Source organism: Micropterus salmoides, unplaced genomic scaffold (genome assembly GCF_014851395.1).
Source record: "Micropterus salmoides isolate LMB-PRFRI ecotype aquatic unplaced genomic scaffold, ASM1485139v1 Ms_hic_scaffold_21, whole genome shotgun sequence".
Classification (NCBI taxonomy): domain Eukaryota; kingdom Metazoa; phylum Chordata; class Actinopteri; order Centrarchiformes; family Centrarchidae; genus Micropterus; species Micropterus salmoides.
Genome location: NW_024041262.1, coordinates 10929607 through 10935408, shown reverse-complemented (window position 1 = coordinate 10935408; position 5802 = coordinate 10929607).

Below are 5802 nucleotides of genomic sequence, written 5' to 3'. Positions count from 1 at the left end.
TATGAAAAAACAATTCTCTTTGGTTCCTTTTCATGGGCTGAACTGACAAGCAATTAACATTAGTGTTATGAGTTGTAGTTTTTTATTTCCATTGTTTCATATGTCTATTTATTTGCCTGTTTCTCTCCTTCCTTGTCCTTGAGATGCGCAGTCTGTTTTTGGACTTTGTGTTTTCCTTTGCCCTTGTGGACTTTACTTTGGATTCAGCCACTACTTGTAAGTGTGCTCGCCTCTTGTTAAATAAACTGAACTATACCTGCCAGTTGTTCGTCCTGCGTTTGGGTCCTACCTGCTTCACCACACACGAATCTTAACAATCAGTTTTTAGGGACAAATAACATATTTTCACATAGAGGTTCATGATCACTACCTTTGACCAAAGACAGAAAAAATTGACTATTTTCTGAGTGTTTATTTGGGTCATATTAACAAAGCACAATGGTTAGACTATTTTTGTATCACTCTTGGCATTGCTGAAGCTAGAGCTGAAGATCAAAGAAGACACTACTGAACAGCCAGTCGGCACCAAAGGATCCAAACTAGTGGAAGTCCACCAGCAGTGTGCACGCCGTCAAATGGCAAAGCTGTGGTTTTATTCCATCTTGGGCTTGTGCCAGAACCCATCAGGATCGTCTCGCAGAGCGGTGCAGAGCACAGCCCCAGGCAGCTGGTTTGCCTTCTTCATGAGATCACACGATAGATAAATACTTCAAGATGCACACCAAAGTCTATGTTGGCCAGTTCAACATCATCCTACTTTCATTTGGATATTTTTGTGCTTCTGCCATGGGCGAATAGGCTACAAAGTTAAAGGGAGTCTCTTTTAATTGTGTTTGTCTTACTTTATGCCCTGTAACCTGCAAAAGTTAATACATTTCAAGTCTGATCCATGTTGTTTATAATTAAAGATTTATTGCTGTGTTTTAGTTAATGTTGATAGTGATGTGATTTACAATTTGGAGTCTGCAGTAGTTCCTTTTGAAATCTAAAGGATGTGCTGTGCCTGTTCTGTGTGTGAGTTCCTGGACCGCTAAATCTGCCCTGTGCTGGACAACTCTTCCATAAAAAATAGACTTGGTTCAGCAGAGCAGAGCGGAGAGCTAATGCTAGAGTGGGGAAAAATGACTGCTATGAATATTTGTACAAATATCTATATGCTTCTTCAAACAAGGCTCAACAGGCTAGCGCAGTGAGAGGGTCTCAATCTGCAGCTGCAACAACAAGGAAACATTTTAATCAACCTGGTTATCAAACTATATAATCCAGTGAGACAAAAATAAAGTGTACATGTAAAAAAGGCATAATAATAAGCAACCATCCTATGATGAGCTTTAGTGATGTCACCGCTGCAGTGTAAGGCGGGAGTCTCACACCCTAGGGCTAGTTTAGTCTATACCCTGAACTGTGTGGCCCAATTAATCGTTGGGGACTTATTTGTGTTCACGTGCTTCCATGTTCAAGTAAGTGCTGGATAATTGTCACCTTCATGGACCCTTGGTAAAGGAGTGACATTGTAATACAGTACTGATTTCGTGTTCAGGTGCTAAATTGTGTTACTTTTTGTAATTGCCAACCCATGTCACTGTGTGGAGATAAATTTTATGTTACTAGTTTCAACATGTTTGGTAGTATTCACCTTTGCTAGTTAGCTCTGCTGTTAGAGTCTTTGGTATTTGGACGGTAATATAGACACGCAGCATTTTATGTCCCTGTTTCACAACTAGGTGGGGCTCTTTGTTTTCTGATGTGAAGCATTATTTCTCTGTATGTACAAGAGATCATATCTTACTGCCTATCGTCGACAAGTGTTCTTAAATATTAATGGTGTTTGTTTACTGTAGTAGCATTTCTAAAGATACAACCCTTTGATTAGATGTTAATTAGTAAATCACCTACTTTGTCCTATTAAGAGTACATGAACCTGAGGAAAGCCATGTACAGAATGGGGAATATTCTGTTATAATACAAGTTTACCAAGCTAAATTAAACTGTTTAAATGTCCTGTGCTCTGCTGTGCCTCCAATCCAATTAATAAAGTGCAGAGAATGAATACTGAATCCATTTTAGTACACATCATATCAGTATACTCTTTCGTGTTCCGTTTTCCCACACCAGTAACTAGTAAGGTCTGACTATGATAGCCCACTGCTTAATATGAATGGTTTTGTTTACATCCCTGTGACATCCATCCAAACCCACACAATTTAGTATTTACCTATCAAAATCTTTTGCAGAGCTGTTGGTTGAAACGCTGGAGCTGTGACCCTTTGTGTTGAACTGTGACAGCAGATCAGCCTGATAGAAGAGCAAATGAGGTGATCTTACAAGGTGTAAATCAGTATATCAGAGGTCATCATGATTGTAAAGAGCTGGGGTGGGATGAGATAGGGGGGAAAAGACACCTGCCTTTCTGGTTGGTTCGTCCTGCTCCAGGCAATCAGCCTCGCCCTCAAACTCTCCAAATACTGCTTCTCTCGGCCAGTCACAGACCTGTGGAAGGAGACAAGGAAAATTCATGAGCACTTTTGGAGGTAAAGACATTCAGTCCCAAATAAGGTGACAGATAATAAATACCAGCATACATAAAAATCAATGTGTACTCATATGCTGAGGATGCTGAATGATATCTGTTTGTGTGAATGTGGTGCTACAGTGTATCACAGCACAAACAGCAGCAGGTAACCGGGCAATGGGCTCAACACAGTAACTAGTGGCCAGGTTCAAAGAGTGTGTTTGCAGCGCGACATGTCTACTCATAAAGTGCAAAGTTTAATGTTTCCCTCTGCTTCCAACAACTACATAGAAATGCAATCAAAACAGTTAGACTCTTTTAAAATGTATCTATTTTTCTCATACTGCACATTTCTGCAGCTCCTCTTTTCATCCCATGTGTTGTACGCTCCGCTCTTGAGCTACAGAGTGATGCATCTTACTTGTACAAAATCTTTGTTGGGAGTTGCACATGCGCAGTTCCCAGGTAAGGACTACTAGCCAATCAGAAGCAGAGAAGGGCGGGTCGTAAGAAACAAGGTAGTGTGATCCAAATCAAAGCCGCCTCAGACTGCAACCTTAATGTAGCAGATGGTATAAGATACTCACTCAAGTCCACAACCACACAACATCCCTCTTCCACATCTTACCATTAGGACTAAACGTTGAACTGTTGCCGGTATTCTGTCGATCTATGCTGCCTTGCTGAAAAAAACTACAATAGCGCAAATCGATAGACTCGACTCTACTCGGCCCTGCTCCGTTTTCCGTTGCAGATAGTACCAGAGATAGTATGTAGCTGGTCGTCATAGTGACGCCAAACACAACTGCCGCGACGTAATGTTCAATCTGACATACACACCAGCGATCCACACAGCTTTCTCTTTTTTAAGTTAAAATGTTTCAGCATTCCTCAGAATGTAAAGACAGATAAGCGGTATGAAAACCTTCCAGCTGTGTTTTCCTCTGCCGTTGTTGCTGCAGCGGTCTGTGTGACGGCGGGAGCAGAGGGCTCTGTGAGCGGGCGGCTGGCCGGCCTCACACGCTCCTCCCGCGGGTTGGCACAGGCTTCCCCCGCAGCCACTTGCGGAGCTCCTCAACTCCGACAATATTCAACCACATTTTTGTTTCGCCATCACTTCTCGTAAAACTGACAATATTCGAAATCTACACAGCTGATTTCTCACCTCAAAACTTCTCAGAAGTGGATTTAGTGATGAAATTCCATATGAAAACTGTAAAATATAAAACTTTCTGTTGCTGGCCTCTGTCTGGTGCAGCAATGATGATGCAGTGAATAGTGAATATTCTCTCTGACCAATCAGCAGTCTGCTGTGTTTTCACGTTACATTTTAGTGTCCCTCAGCTCGCTTGGAACCTCACGCAGGTGAGGTGATATGAAAAAAAGTACCTGGAAGCAGGTACAACATTTCTACAATGAAAACCCAAATAAAGGAGAGTGGAGCCAAAAGGCTTCCGCTCAGACTAGCTTGGTTTGAGGGCGTGCCTGACCCCGCTAGCCGCTTGGCAAGCTTTATGAAGCGTTTTCATTGTGACGTCACAAGTAAAGGAAGTGAAGGGCTGGACTACAAACGAGCTGTTTTCAAGCGGTTCAGAGCAGAGCTTTCTGTGGGAGATGGGAACTCCCTTTGGGCTGGACTTTGGGCTTTTTCACTTTGCAAACCTGTTACATGCACAAAAAGAGATATAACTCAATAAAGGAGAGGGGAAAAGCCAAAAAGCATAATACCACCTCTTTAATGTATATTGTCTGCTATGTAGCAGAAGGAAGTTACAAAACTCAATTTCATTAAATAACTTGTTATATTGTGACAATAAACCTACCTACCTAGCCACTTTAACGTAAAGTTCAACACACCGACCTGCAAAATAAATACTGAATGAACAACAAAATGGCGAAACTTGCAGTTTCCGAGTTATAAAACTGATCAACGACTTGCACAGCTTTTAAATAAATCTTACTTTGTAACATTAACGACACATGGTCATTACACAGTTAGCAAAGACAGAGCAAGACAACACAATCAAATGACAAGGAAGGCAGCAGACGACAGAAGCAAGTTGAGTTGACACAGTCATGTGAACCATCAACATAGACAGTAAGCATGCTGACTTATTTTTGGCACAAACGGAACCCCATAATATACATTGTATTGTTCTGGATGGCCTGGGAAACAGCTTGAATTCCACAACTTCCTTGATTGTGTTTGTGTGTGTGCAACCATTCACTGTAGCCTGACTCCAGAGGTTTCTGTTGGCTTACAGTCTCAAAGCAAATGATTCAGTCCAATACTGTAGACTACATATGATTAGTGCACATGTTTTGCCATGTGTCAGTTTATCTGGACATTTTTCACAGTCTGCCACTCACTGCACTGAGCCACATAGCAGGACAGTTAAATATAACAACTGTGCATTTTGCAATAAGCAACCCATTGGCATCTGATTTAATCAGCTTGAACAAACGTTGGCAATCATGAAGAGTCATAAAATCAGTTTTCTGCAACATTCAGGAATATTTAGCAAAATTAAGAAATGGTTGGCATGACCCTCAGGGGCACAAAATGCACAATTCTTATGAAAGATTCAACCTAGCTGCCCCACAAACCACAAAAACGTTATTTGGATATAGTCCAGCGTTGATACTTGACTTTCAGGTAATAAAAGAAGATGCATTTTACCATCATTATATTTTTATTTTTTTACGAGGGGCGAAAGATGATATTGATAATTGATATGATTATATTTTCCCCAAAACTGCAGCAGGTTACAGGACCTTCTCTCACTCAAACACATCTCAAAATAAGCCAACAAATAAAATCCAACTGAGAATACATTGCAGTAAGTACCTTATATGAGTCATATGGCGCTGCATATGTGTTTCCCAGAGAAAGGACAGTGCAACTGTGGTGGGGACATGGGGGGGCATAGTAGGCCATTTGTAGACTATAATTTAGTTTTAAATATTTGAAAGAATACATTACCCTATTTCTAGTACGTTATTTCTTAGGCTATCACCATTTTAATTCTACTTAATTATGCATTAAAAAATTAGGAGTAGGCATGGGCCTAAATTCCTACTCTCATTCGCAAGCTTAGTGTTTAATCAAGGAAAATATGGACTTTTCTTGTTCATCTGTTTATTATTGTTTGCTGTTTTTCTTCCTTTTTACATGTTGTCTGCTCTGTTGACTTTATTCCTCAGGAGTATGTTTTATAAAGTCGCCCAAAAAAAGACACCTCGCGTTTTGTTTTGTTTTTCCAACCTGCATTTCCGTTTTCACAGTAAGC